This window comes from Taudactylus pleione, unplaced genomic scaffold (assembly GCF_031769625.1).
Source record: "Taudactylus pleione unplaced genomic scaffold, aTauple2 ptg000019l, whole genome shotgun sequence".
NCBI lineage: Eukaryota > Metazoa > Chordata > Amphibia > Anura > Myobatrachidae > Taudactylus > Taudactylus pleione.
The window spans coordinates 23654245-23668780 of record NW_028284421.1 but is presented as its reverse complement, the minus strand read 5'-3'; the positions used below and the strand labels follow the sequence as shown (position 1 = coordinate 23668780).

General features: G+C 46.1%; 1 long non-coding RNA gene across 1 annotated transcript in view; it reads left to right on the top strand.

Moving 5' to 3' along the window:
• Nucleotides 1-14536, top strand: part of LOC148540426 (uncharacterized) — a 174679-nt gene that overhangs the window by 38593 nt on the left and 121550 nt on the right. Inside the window, exon 2 of the long non-coding RNA XR_015869730.1 lies at nt 11532-11660. This is a non-coding gene — a long non-coding RNA (uncharacterized LOC148540426). The remainder of the gene's footprint in view (nt 1-11531; nt 11661-14536) is intronic.

The following is a 14536-nucleotide window of genomic DNA, read 5'->3' as shown; positions in this document are numbered from 1 at the left end:
CGCGCTTTGATCTAAACAATGAGCGCAAAGGATTACATAAGGTACAGTCGATTCATACGCAAGCGCACCGGTCCCAGTTACAGTTATCAATTCTGAGGTCTGTGGTCATCCATGAAAATGGCTACTAACTGGGACTGGGACACAGGCTATATACCCTAACAGATCATGATAACAACATTGTAGACAGACAAACATAATTCCATTGGTTCTTGTTCTTGGTCTTTGTAGTATGCTGTAGTTCATAGGACAGTTCACTAGGGGTATGTCCCAATTCTCCAGATTACATTGTCTTTCTTTAATTGATTTAAACTAGATCGAGACACTACATTACAGTGTATACATTCTAACCAATAATTTCCTATATTCCATAACCATCGAACGCAAGATGCGACTCCCTTGCTGATAGATTCAGATATCTGGAAATAAACAGTGTGTCAGTTTAGTACCAAACATGCCATGTCTATCATGTTGTATACCATTAATATCAAATACATACATTTTACATCATAATTAATAACTTAAATATAAACCATATGAGTGCGTGTATATTTATGGTTCTATGTAAGTATGCGTTGTGTGTCTACATGCAGTGTAAAAAGGTGCGCTGTATGTGTTTCTATTTACAATAGCAACTGTACATATGTGTGCACGCATTGTGGACACACATGCGATTGTTTAAGTGTATATATACATATATATATTATATATATATATATATATATATATATATATATATATATATACAGCTTCAAACAGTCACTGGCTACTATCAATATTACTTCTGTCTGAGCTAAAAAATGACAGACAATGGAGTTTGTCCTGTTCATAGATGGAGCAAGCTTTAGCAAACAGTCTGATAATTTTAACAAATGGCTTTCCTATGTTTATACAGAATACAACTGCTAATTCTACTTAACCACATCAGCATTGGACACAAGGTCTACAAATGTTAACGATAGCTAAACGTCTGACCATTGGGCCTGATTCAGACCCACTCGCGAGCGGCTGTCCGCTCGCAAGTGGGTCGATGGTCTGCACTGAGCATGCGCACGACGGAGGGAGCTCCGTTGTGCGCATGCGCCAGACACGACGAGCGAAGGACTTTCCTTCGCTCGTTGTGTCCGATCAAAGGGGGCGTGCTGTCAATGTTGATTGACAGCACGCCCCCTTTGGTGGGCGTGCCGGGGGCGTGCCTCCCTGACGGGGGCGTTCCCACGGGAACGCCTCCCGTCAGAAGCCGGCCCACTGACATCACTAGTGATGTCAGTGGGAGTGATTTTGGCTCTGATAGAGCCAAAATCACTCCGGAGCTTGCGGTTGAAAACCTCAACCGCAGGCTCCGGCTCGCAATTTCGATGGTCGCGATGGTCACGACCATCGCGGCCATCAAAATGCACGCTCGTATAGCCTGTGGGTGGTGACCCACAGCTATACGAGCGTCCAGGAGGACGCTCCATGAAAATGGAGCCCGGCCCTCATGCAGAGCGTGCGCTCTGCTCAGAGCGTACGGCTCTGAATGAGGGCCATTGTTTCCAAATCCACATTCAGAACACTCCTGAGCATATAAGTGTTTGTGTTATACTTCAATTGTCACAGTCACACTGTATCTGTATGCGGAGCAAACACTCACAGTATCTTTGTGTATTCTTAATTATTTGAAACAAACATGTCCACAAGACTCATCTGTCATCACTGAATATATGAAGTCTTTAAAAATATATTTATATATTTGTATCCGTGCGCATTTATTATATATATTTTTAACAGTGTGCAGTAACACGGCAGATGTACACAACGCTAAAATAGCACCGTGCATAATGATATTATACCGACTACGCCAGATGGCAACGCAACGCAAACATGGCGTCTTCAGATATTAATTTTACAATTTAGGTCTCAACTAACTATCCGGCTTCGACACTGCCTGCCCACCTGCGGGCCCCCACGGTTAGGGCTCGTCTTTCTCTTTTCAAGGATGTATGGTTTCAGACCTGCTCCGATGCCTGGGTTCAAAACCTGGTCTCCCAGGGTTACCAGATAGATTTGCGTTTCATCCATTTAATATTTTCAGCAGGTTATCGCCAAGCTCCTGGATTCAGAAGTTCTGGTGCCGGTTCCACATCACCACTGCAAGGAGGGATTCTATTCAAATCTTTTTGTGGTTCCGAAGCCGGACAGCTCTGTCCGCCCAAGTCGGAATCTGAAGTCGTTGAATTTTCACATAGCATTTTACCGATTCAAGATGAAATCCGTGCACTCAGTGATAGCGAGTATAATGGTGCATACACACTGGGCGATATGACTGAGCAATTGCACGATTACGACATCGTAATCGTGCAATCGCTCAGTAATCGTGCACAAATCGTGCACTTTTATGTTGGAACGACCAGCGATGCGCGCTCCCGCTGGTCGTTTTTGACATTGTCCATCGCCTGAACATGCAGGCCAATCTGCCGATAACGACAGATTGACATGTTCAGGAATGATGGACTGTGCCTGCACTGAACGACTGTTTGTTCAGTGCAGACACTACAGGTGATCAGGGATGTCGTAATCATACAGTCTTTCCTGATTGCCCAGTGTGTTTGCACCATAAGACGACGGAATGGCCCTCCGGCCAATCAGCCACCCTATCTGACGATTGGTAAGTGCATACACACTTACCTATCATCGGCACAATGTGTAGTGACTGACATCACAACTGGGAAGGTATTTCATTGTGCCTGGCCAGTTGAGCTGTCAGTCACTGGACGCCTCTGCAGAGAGTGTATAGGTGGTCGGCTGACCACTCGTACACACAGCACAATTTATAGATTGTGCTGTGTATCTGCCATCGGCTGTGCTGCACAGCCGACGCAATATGTTTGTGAATGACATTGGCCCTGATTCAGAGCCGGAGGCTCTGACAAGAGCGCTCGCTCTGAATCAGGGCCCTCCTCCATTAATATGGAGCGTCCTCCTGGACGCTCGTATAGCTGTGGGTCACCACCCACAGCATATACGAGCGTGCAAAAAGATGGTCGCAATGGTCTTGACCATCGCGACCATCGGACTTGCGAGGGAAACCCTGCGGTCGGGTTTCCCAGCCGCAAGGCCAGGAGTGATTTTGGCTCTATCAGAGCCAAAATCACTCCCACTGACATCACTAGTGATGTCAGTGGGGCCGGCTTCAGACGGTAGGCATTCCCATGGGAACGCCTCCGTCTGGCAGGCACGCCCCCAATCTGGATCTTTCTTCGTGTTTTGGATCTGGATTGGTTTTGCCAAAACCACCCTTCCGTGTTTTGGGTTCTGGGTTTTGTGTTTTGGATCTGTATTTTTTTGAAAAAAAGCATAAAAACAGCTAAAATCACTGAATTTGTGGGTTTTTCTGCTCCTATGCTATTATTAACCTCAATAACCTTAATTTCCACTCATTTCCAGTCTATTCTGAACACCTCACACCTCACAATAGTGTTTTTATGTCCAAAAGGTTGCACCGAGGTAGCTGGATGACTATGCTAAGCGACACGAGTGGGCGGCACAAACACGTGGTCCATCTAGGAGTGACACTGCAGTGGCAGACAGGATGGCAGTTTGAAAAACTAGGCCCCAAACTATACATAATGCAAAGAAAAAAAAGAGGTGCAAGATGGAATTGTCCTTGGGCCCTCCCACCCACCCTTATGTTGTATAACAAGGACATGCACACTTTAACAAACCAAACATTTCAGTGCCAGGGTCTGCCACACGACTGTGGCTGAAATGATTGGTTCGTTTGGGCCCCCACAAAACAAGCTGGCAATTAATCTGTCCCTGCACAAACTGGCTCTACGGAGGCAAGATGTCGTCCTCATCCTCCTCATCCACCGATTCCTCACCCTCTTCAGTGTTGTGTACATCCTCATCCTCACAGAGTATTAATTCGTCCCCGCTGGAATCCCCAACCACAGGTCCCTCTGTACTTTCTGGAGGCTGGTCTCCTTGGAAGAGTTGATAATTCATTTTATGAACATCATCTTCTCCACATTTTGTGGAAGCAACCTCCTACGCCTTTCGCTGACAAGGTCCCCGGCTGCACTAAACACTCTTTCGGAGTACACACTGGAGGGGGGGCAACTCAGGTAAAATAGAGCCAGTTTGTACAGGGACCTCCAAATTGCTTCTTTTTCCTGCCAGTACAGGTACGGACTGTCTGACATGCCTACTTGGATGCTGTCACCGATGTAATCCTTTAACAGACAGACGCACGCTTGTCGCTGCTGCTTTGAGGATGCAAGTGCGGCTACAGCCCACACAATTCACAAAGACAGAAAAAAGAAGAATATTTTTATTGTTTGTGTAGCACACTTTGAGGGTGTCACCACCCTTTAACAGACAGACGCACGCTTGTCGCTGCTGCTTTAAGGATGCAAGTGCAGCTACAGCCCACACAATTCACAAAGACAGAAAAAAAAAGAAGAATATTTTTATTGTTTGTGTAGCACACTTTGAGGGTGTCACCACCCTTTAACAGACAGACGCACGCTTGTCGCTGCTGCTTTGAGGATGCAAGTGCGGCTACATCGCACACAAGTCACAAACACATTAAAAAAATTGTTTTTTATTTTTTGGAGCACTTTGAGAGTTACACCACCCTTTAACAGACAGACGCACGCTTGTCGCTGCTGCTTTAAGGATGCAGGTGCGGCTACAGCCCACACATTTCACAAAGACAGAAAAAAAAAGAACAATATTTTTATTGTTTGTGTAGCACACTTTGAGGGTGTCACCACCCTTTAACAGACAGACGCACGCTTGTCGCTGCTGCTTTAAGGATGCAGGTGCAGCTACAGCCCACACATTTCACAAAGACAGAATAAAGAAGAAGAATATTTTTATTGTTTGTGGAGCGCACTTTGAGGGTTACACCATCCTTTAACAGACAGACGCACGCTTGTCGCTGCTGCTTTGAGGATGCAGGTGGAATCTAGACGGGATTTGGAACCGGGGACACACTACCTCCATCAATTGTCTAAATCCCACTGCACTAATGGCGGATACCGGACGCACGTCTAACACCAACATAGCAGTCAAGGCCTCAGTTATACGTTTTGCTTCAGGATGACTGCTGTCGTACTTCATCCTCATCGCTAGGGACTGTTGGAGGGTCAATTGTTTAGTAAAAGTAGTGATGTTCCTACTTCCTCTCTGGGATGATGAACAACTCCCAGCAGCAGCATCAGCACTAGGAGGAAGTGGTTCTTGATCTTTCCCTATTTTATTGTTATTGGAGAAAGTTTGGTCCTCCATGTATGTTATATTGATATATACGTGCGGCTAAAGCGCACACAAACACAGAAAATATTTTTTTATTTTTGCTGGAGAGTAGTGCTCTTTGTGGGTTACACCACCCTTTAAGAAATGAGCCAGCCGGCTCTTTACTTATGGGACACAGGCGCACGCTTGGCGCTGCTCCTTTGTTGATGCACGTGCAGCCACAGTGCACACAAGTCACAAACACAGAAAATACTTTTTTTTTTTGGTTTGGACTGGAGTGTACATTGGGGGTTACAGCACCCTTTAACGGTCAAGCCAGCCGGCCCTTTACTTATGACACAGGCGCACGCTTGGCACTACTTTGTTGATGCACGTGCGGCTACTGCGCACACAGTTCACAAACACAGAAAATCATTTTTTTTTTGGTTTGGACTGGAGTGTATTTTGGGGGTTACAGCACCCTTTAACGGTCAAGCCAGCCGGCCCTTTACTTATGACACAGGCGCACGCTTGGCACTACTTTGTTGATGCACGTGCGGCTACTGCGCACACAATTCACAAACACAGAAAATAATTTTTTTTTTGGTTTGGACTGGAGTGTACTTTGGGGGTTACAGCACCCTTTAATGGTCAAGCCAGCCGTCCCTTTACTTATGACACAGGCGCACGCTTGGCACTACTTTGTTGATGCATGTGCGGCTACTGCGCACACAATTCACAAACACAGAAAATAATTTTTTTTTTGGTTTGGACTGGAGTGTACTTTGGGGGTTACAGCACCCTTTAACGGTCAAGCCAGCCGGCCCTTTACTTATGACACAGGCGCACGCTTGGCACTACTTTGTTGATGCACGTGCGGCTACTGCGCACACAGTTCACAAACACAGAAAATCATTTTTTTTTTGGTTTGGACTGGAGTGTATTTTGGGGGTTACAGCACCCTTTAACGGTCAAGCCAGCCGGCCCTTTACTTATGACACAGGCGCACGCTTGGCACTACTTTGTTGATGCACGTGCGGCTACTGCGCACACAATTCACAAACACAGAAAATAATTTTTTTTTTGGTTTGGACTGGAGTGTACTTTGGGGGTTACAGCACCCTTTAATGGTCAAGCCAGCCGTCCCTTTACTTATGACACAGGCGCACGCTTGGCACTACTTTGTTGATGCATGTGCGGCTACTGCGCACACAATTCACAAACACAGAAAATAATTTTTTTTTTGGTTTGGACTGGAGTGTACTTTGGGGGTTACAGCACCCTTTAACGGTCAAGCCAGCCGGCCCTTTACTTATGACACAGGCGCACGCTTGGCACTACTTTGTTGATGCACGTGCGGCTACTGCGCACACAATTCACAAACACAGAAAATAATTTTTTTTTTTGTTTGGACTGGAGTGTACTTTGGGGGTTACAGCACCCTTTAATGGTCAAGCCAGCCGGCCCTTTACTTATGACACAGGCGCACGCTTGGCACTACTTTGTTGATGCACGTGCGGCTACTGCGCACACAATTCACAAACACAGAAAATAATTTTTTTTTTGGTTTGGACTGGAGTGTACTTTGGGGGTTACAGCACCCTTTAACGGTCAAGCCAGCCGGCCCTTTACTTATGACACAGGCGCACGCTTGGCACTACTTTGTTGATGCACGTGCGGCTACTGTGCACACAATTCACAAACACACAAAAAATATTATTTTTTTAGCACTTGGGGGGAGCACCCCTGATGGACAGAGCACCCCCTGGACAACACTACAGCACCCCTTTAGGACTGGGACACTGCACAGGACTTTGGAGTGGACACAGCCCCTATGGAGAACTGACTGCACAACACAGTCCAGCCAGCCCCTATGGACTTTGAAGTAGTGGACACAGCCCCTATTAACAACAGCAGCACAACACAGCCAGCCCCTATGGACTTTGAAGTAGTGGACAACAGCAGCACAGCGCAGCACAGCACAACACTACTCTGCACTACACTACACTACACAGCCCAGCCAGCCCTAACTCCCACCCTCCCTCTTCACTGTCCACAGCCGAGTGAGAAAATGGCGCCGACGCAGGTACCTTATATAGGATCCAAAACCCGCGAGACTCGGAAGGCGGGATGATGACGTTTTGCCTTGATTTCTGATCCGAGTCAGGCGGGAAAAAGTCGAGCCTGACTCGGATCTGCCTCGGATCGGGGGGGCTCGGGGGGGTTCGGATTTCAGAAATCCGAACCCGCTCACCCCTAGTCTGAATGACCCCCATTGTTCACAGGCATATCGTCTGTACACAATGCCCGATGCACACAAAATATATTGGCTGATCAATTGAATGGCCGATATATATCGGCCAGTGTGTACCCAGCTTAATTTTCAACTCTTAAATAACGAGGATAGTTAATGAGTAGAGATATATGCTGACAGACAGGGCACCAACATGTAATAATTTTTACATTTCCCTGTTTTATTAATATGATTCAGTGGGAAAAAGCATCCCTTTATCTCTTCGACAGAATCCCTGACTGAGATGTTGTGAGTGATAATACTGTAAAAGTGTATGTGTTTTCTGTTACTAGATGCTGCTTTCCTTTACTAGTCTCAGGAGCTCATTCAGAGCCGTTTGCAAGCGGCCGCTCACTCGTATGTGGCCGATGTTTAGTGACCGCGCATATGCACACTTTGTTCTGCACGTGCGTGAACTACTCAGTGCGATTGGAATCCGCTCACTCGCCAAGCAAAGACAGCCCAGTGTAATGAGTGACAGGAGAGGCCGTTTGTGGGTGGTAACAGGGGCAGGACACTAATAACGGGGGAGTGGAGGTGCGAATGCAGACGTGCCTGTGTGTTGCAACGCCGTTTCTAAGGCGTGCATAATTAACAGACAGCGTCATAGTACATGTCACCAGCCTTTTTTTTACACTGAAATTCTTGCAGTGCTTGCGGTAAGGTAAGGCAACCACAAGCGCTGAAAGCTCTTCCGATGGTCCTCGATGCACCAATGTTTTAATACACTTCCTGGAGATGACGTGCGCTAGTGGGCGTCTCTACATACGCTAATGGGCATAATACATTTCTCGGAGGAGTGGTGTATCTAATGTGGGTGTGGTTTAAATAACATTGACATGTCTTATGTCAATGTTAAACAAATACATAACCTACCAGTCCTATCTGACAAAGCAAAGCCCTATCTCTTCTTGCTAATTAAAAATCAGATGCCACATCTGCCCCCCCTTTTTTAAATTAGACCCCAGATTTTGCTGACTCCAACCTACTTTATTAAAAATCGTACTCAATCTCCACACACATATATATAAAACTTTCCATCGGATGCTGGAAGCATCTTTACATGAGCAGAAGCCTTCTATGGTTAACAACTTAAGTTACGAGGAAAGGACGGCCCTGCAATCTCTTTCTAAAAGGCAGGACATTATTATCTGCTGCGCGGCTAAAGGCGGGGCGATAGTGGTCATGGACTTGATTGACTATCAGAATGAATGTGACCGATTATTAAGTGATGCCGATATGTATTGCCCTCTGGGTAGTGATCCTACTGGTGTTTATAAATCTGAATTAGATTCTTTGTTACGGCAAGCGGTATCTGATGGTATTATTTCAGAATTAGTGCACAACCGGTTGGTGACTGCTCATCCAATGGTTCCTATCGTTTATGTTATTCCAAAGATACATAAGGATGCACAGAGGCCCCCTGGGAGACCCATCATCTCTGCCAGGAGGTCTCTGTGTGAGCCTATAGCTCAATATTTTGACACATGGTTGCAACCTTGCATACAGAACACGTTTACGCACCTTAAGGATTCTAATATGCTATTAGGAAATTGTTGGATAGTGATTTCTGTAAATCTGAAGTATGGTTGGCAACCCTGGATGTTACCAGCCTGTACACGTATATACCCCATGGGGCGGGACTCCAGGCTGTTAGACAGTTGATTTCAAGCAGCCCAGTATATGAGGTGCCAGATGTAGATTTTTTTTATGTCCCTATTGGTGTTTACGTTATCTCACAACTTTTTCCTGTACAATGGAAAAAAAAATTGCCAGGTCACGGGCTGCGCTATGGGCTCATCTGTAGCTCCATCATTTGCGAATGCCTTTATGTGGGATGTTGAAAGGGCAGTGTTCTTTGAAAAAGTAGTAATATCCAGTAAAATTAGTCTATACTACAGATATATAGATGATTTGTTAATTTTTTGGGGTAGGACTAAACAAGAGTTGGAGAGCATTGTTGAAAACCAAAACAGATCTTTGAGTCCCATTAAGCTCACCCTTATGATGGATAAAATAAAAGCAGCATCCATTTTTTGGACATTTGTATTAAAACTCAAGGTTCCAAGGTAAAAACTTCCCTGTTCTCCAAACCCACTGATAGAAACAATTTGCTTCGCTATGACAGTTTCTATCCCTGCTCCACGAGAAAAGGGCTCCCGTATTCCCAATTCTTGAGGGTTTGCCAGATCACCAGCGACCCCAAGGAAACTGAACAACAGATGGAAGATATGCTTAAAAATTTTTTAGTAAGAGATTACCCTCTGAAAGAATTGAGGTCAGCCAGAGACAAAGCCCTTGCTCAAAATAGGGAAGATTTACTGAAAAAGGTTCCCCAAAAAGTTAAGAACAAAAGAATTCCATGGGTTAATCAATTTAATACTATGAGTAAATTCACCAATCAAAGGGCAAAACAACTGTGGCCACTAGTATCGACTGATGCAGAGTTATCACTTTTGCGGGATACTAAAATTATGCCTAGTTACACCAGAGGCAGGAGTATCAGAGATAGGGCGGTAAAGATCGATATAGTGCCTTTTAAGAACCCTATTCAATAACACTTTTTGACTAGGAAAAATGGCAATTTCAGATGTTTGGGTTGTACGACGTGCAATTATCTTATTCAAGGTGCAGAGATCAGACATCCATACTCTGGTAAAAAAAATCAGCATTAGGTTGCCCCTAACATGTACTTCTAAGTTTGTTATCTATATGCTTACGTGCCCGTGTGGTCTCTTCTATGTTGGGAAAACTGAGCGTCAGTTTAAGGAACGGATGGCCTAACATAGTGCCATACGGGCAGCACTGGTATCAGGGAATAGTGAACAATCGGTGACCAGACATTTTGCCCTTCTTAATCATGGGATGGCCACTTTAAGGTAAATAATGGTAGATCATGTGTCTCTGTCATTGAGAGGAGGTAACAGGTCCAAAAAATTATTACAGTTGGAATCGAGGTGGATCCACCGGCTGGATACACTGTGCCTAAAAGAGTTGAATGACAGTTTGGGATTATCAAATCTTTGTAACATAGATCCTTGATTGCCTCACTTTTATGATTTGGAGTCTATTAATTATTAAAATAGTATGACTAACATAGGCTCTATATTCATGTATAGAAGTATAGCCCATCATATTGGTGGGGTTTTATAAAGGATAAAATAGGTCGGTCAGCTCAGACCTCTTTGTTCAGGCCCATATACGGATAATATTGAGCATCAGTAAGTCTATTACTTTTTACTGACAGCTGTTCAGGATTTTGCTGTTTCTAGAGGTTTTCTCTTATGTATGTCTATTATAGTGGTGAGATTTTAGAGTGGAGTTAATCTCCACACTTTTTAAATTTTTTTACATTTCTTTCACTTTCATGCAGATATTTTTATCAGCGTGTCTTAAAATATTCATGTTTTTAAATGTTTTATAAAGATTGGTCACTAGAGGGCACTGTCACCTTTGCTATGATGGGGAACCCATAGGTCATTAATGTATTGGTGGAATAATTCTTTGTTCATATTCCCTGGATTTTGAGCACGAATAGTGTTATTCATGTATTGTTATATCAGTGGGTTTGTGTATTTGCCTGTATTTGTATTTGTTGGGCAGAGATCGTTTGATGAGTGACACATCGAGTAATGGTGCGTACACACTGGGCGATTAAAGTGGACGACTGAACGATAACGATATCGTTATCGTTCAGTCGTCCACTTTATCGTCCATGTTTAACACAAAAAAGATGAACGATGACGACGACGCGCGTTCCCGCGGGTCGTTCGTCATCCTCGTTCATCGGGCTGACATGCAGGCCAACCTGACGACCTCGTCAGGTTGCTGCATGTCAGGGAATGGGTGAGAGAGCCCGGTGCTGAACGATATCGCTAATGATATCGTTCAGCGGCTGTGCTCAATGTCATGAACGACATTGAGCACAGCCTGCCGGGGACACACTAGACGATATCGCTCAGGGAGCATATCGTCTAGTGTGTATGCACCTTAACACGTTGTCTTGTTTATTTGTTTATAGCGTTCCCATGCTCACCCCTGCTGGGTCCCCGTGACATCACTTCCGGTGGTTGCGGAGATGCCGTTCCCGGAAGTGGAGGATGTGGAGTCCTGGGGGTGGTGGCTGCGACGATTGCGGGGACTGAGGGAGGTAAGTCTATTTAAGATGTCACTTTGTTTGCTTACACCCATGTGTATCCTGAGGACGGGGATTCACTCCTCGAAGCGTTGAAATAAAGCACATTTGTTTTCACTGACTTTGAAGACTCCGAGTGCCGCCTGACACAATGTAGATATATATATATTATATATATATACACACACACACACCTACCTCATTGAAAATAATACCCCAGATCGAAATCACTTCCATTAAATAAAATGTACCCAAATTCTGTCTCCTCTTCTACATTAAAAATCGTACTCCAAATTTGACAAATTAAAAATAATATCCCAAATATGTATTTTCTCCCTCCTTCATAGCACATAATGCCCCCAGGTCTGAAAACATTGCTGAATTAGGTATCAGGTCAGCCAATGTTCAAATCTCATATGTCTGTGTGCAATAAAAATGTTATATTTTACAGTCAGTGTCTAAAATCTCATTAACGTTTGTGCAAATGAGGTTTCACGTTTGATGAACAGACTCATTTGTGTAAAAAATTTAGTATTCAGTTGCTTGAAAAAAAAAATATTAAAGGCAGGTTTGTACTTACCTGCCACCCTCATGTTCAGTTATATGGTGTGGCACACAGTCAGAGCCGTAACTAGACTTTTTGGTGCCCTGTGCCAAAAAGAGCATTGGCGCCCCCCTCATTTTTCAAAGGGACATGATGCACCCAAAAAAGGGGAATTACATCATGGGGAAGAGCCAGGGAAGAGATAAGAGAGTCCAGGAGATGCTGGGGATGAAATAAGAGGAAGTTATACGTGAGAATGAAAATAAACAGAAATTTGACAGGCCCAAACAGCGCCCCCTGCCCTGTGGTGCCCTGTGCGATGGCACCGGCCGCACTACCCTAGCTACAGCCCTGCACACAGTTGTGTCTCACTCCATCCGTTTCATTTCTGATTGGCCATCATGATGTCTCCAGACTGATGTGTCAACACTTAAGAGGGGAGAAGTGAAAGAAGAGTTGGGTAAGAGGAACAGTGTTAGGGGCACAAGGGTAAAAATACGTGATTGTGCAAATGCAGAAGCTGGCGGGGAGGGCAAATATAATAAGATGAGTAAATGGAGACAGAATGACAGATGTACAAAGGGGGAGAAAAAAGGGGCAAACACACAACAGCAGGGAGGAAAAATTAAAGGTTAAGAGGCTGGTACAAACAGCAGATGGGCATAAAGGCCAGCAAAGAAGAAGGGAAGAGGGGATGTTGCAGGCAGAGGATGGACAGAGAGGCTGACACAGGCAAATGATGGGCAGAGAGGTTGGCGCAGGCAGATGATGGGCAGAGAGGCTGACACAGATAGAGGATGGGCAGAGAGGCTGACACAGGTAGAGGATGGGCAGAGAGGCTGACAGGCAGATGATGGGCAGAGAGGTTGGCATAGGCAGAGGATGGGCAGAGAGGCTGGCACAGGCAGAGGATGGGCGAGAGGCTGGCACAGCCAGGGGATGGGAAGGTAGGCTGACCGACAGACGATGGGCAGGAAGGTGGCACAGACAGACGATGGGCAGGAAGGTGGTGCAGAGAAAGAGAAGAGAGGCTGGTGTGACAGAGGATGGGCAGAACTGCTGGCACAGAGGATGGGCAGGTAGGTTGGCGCAAAAAGAAGCTAAGGAGGTAGACTGAATATGGACAGAGAGGGTGGCACAGAGGAAGGGAAGAGAGGCTGGCGCTGACAGGATAGGCAGAAGGACTGGCACAAAGAAGAAGGGAAGAGAGGCTGAAGACTGGCATAGGTGAGAAAAGGGCAGAGAGGCTGACAGACAGAAACAGAAAGGGGAGAATAATGAATAAAAATAGGGACAGGAAGATTCTCACCTTTTCCTTCAATCCCTGCATGAGGAAGGAGGAGCAGTAGAATGCTTGGACATCACAGGCTTGTGGAGGAGGCGGAGCCACATGCTTTGGAAAGGATTGGAGGAGAGCACAATGGGAGGCACATCCATGCAGAATGTGTGCAGCGCTGCTGCAAGTAGTTGCAAAAAGTCCCAAAACAATGTTCCCCCGTCCTGTGGTGCCCACCCCTCCCCCTGCCAAATCCGCTACTGTGACCAATTGCAGGAAGACACTGCAGATAAGGATTCTGCCCAGACTGCATACTCTGACTAATACAGTGACAGTGGCTGGGCAGCTCCTTCTACCAGTCTCCCAGCTGTCAGGCAGCAACGCGGTGCGCGGCTCCAGCGAATGAAGTTGGGTTTGCCCATAGTGCTAAAAATTGTACTGGGTCGCAGAAGCACACTTGGCACACACTTGCGGGTGGGCGGGTGGCAGCGCCAGGGCCGGCCCTAGCCCACATTTTTTGGTAAGCGAGTATATATTTTTGGCACCCCCCTATGCAGTGCCCCTTTTACAGTGCCACCAGCAGTGGTCCCCCTGTGCAGTGCCCCCAGTAGTAAGCCCCTTATATAGTGCCCCCAGTAGTACTCCCCACTATGCAGTGCCCCCAGTAGTGGTGCCCGTTATATAGTGCCCCCAGTAGTGGTCCCCCCCATGCAGTGCCCCCAATAGTGGTACCCCTTATGCAGTGCTCTTTAAACAGTGGCCCCAGTTGTAGTTACCCCCTATGCAGTACCCCCAGTATTGCCCTTTATATAGTGCCCCCAGTAGTGGTCCCCCTATGCAGTGCCCCCAGTGGTAGCCCTCCCCCTTGTAGTGCCCCCAGTGGTAATCCCCCCCTTGTAGTGCCCCTAGTAGTAGTCCCCCCATTGTGCCCCCAGTGGAGGTTCCCCCCCTATGCAGTGCTCCCAGTAGTAGCCACCACCTTGTAGTGCCATGGTAGTAGTCCCCCCTTGTAGTAGTTCCCCCGCTTGTTGTGCCCCCAGCGGAGGTTCCCCCCTATGCAGTGCCCCCAGT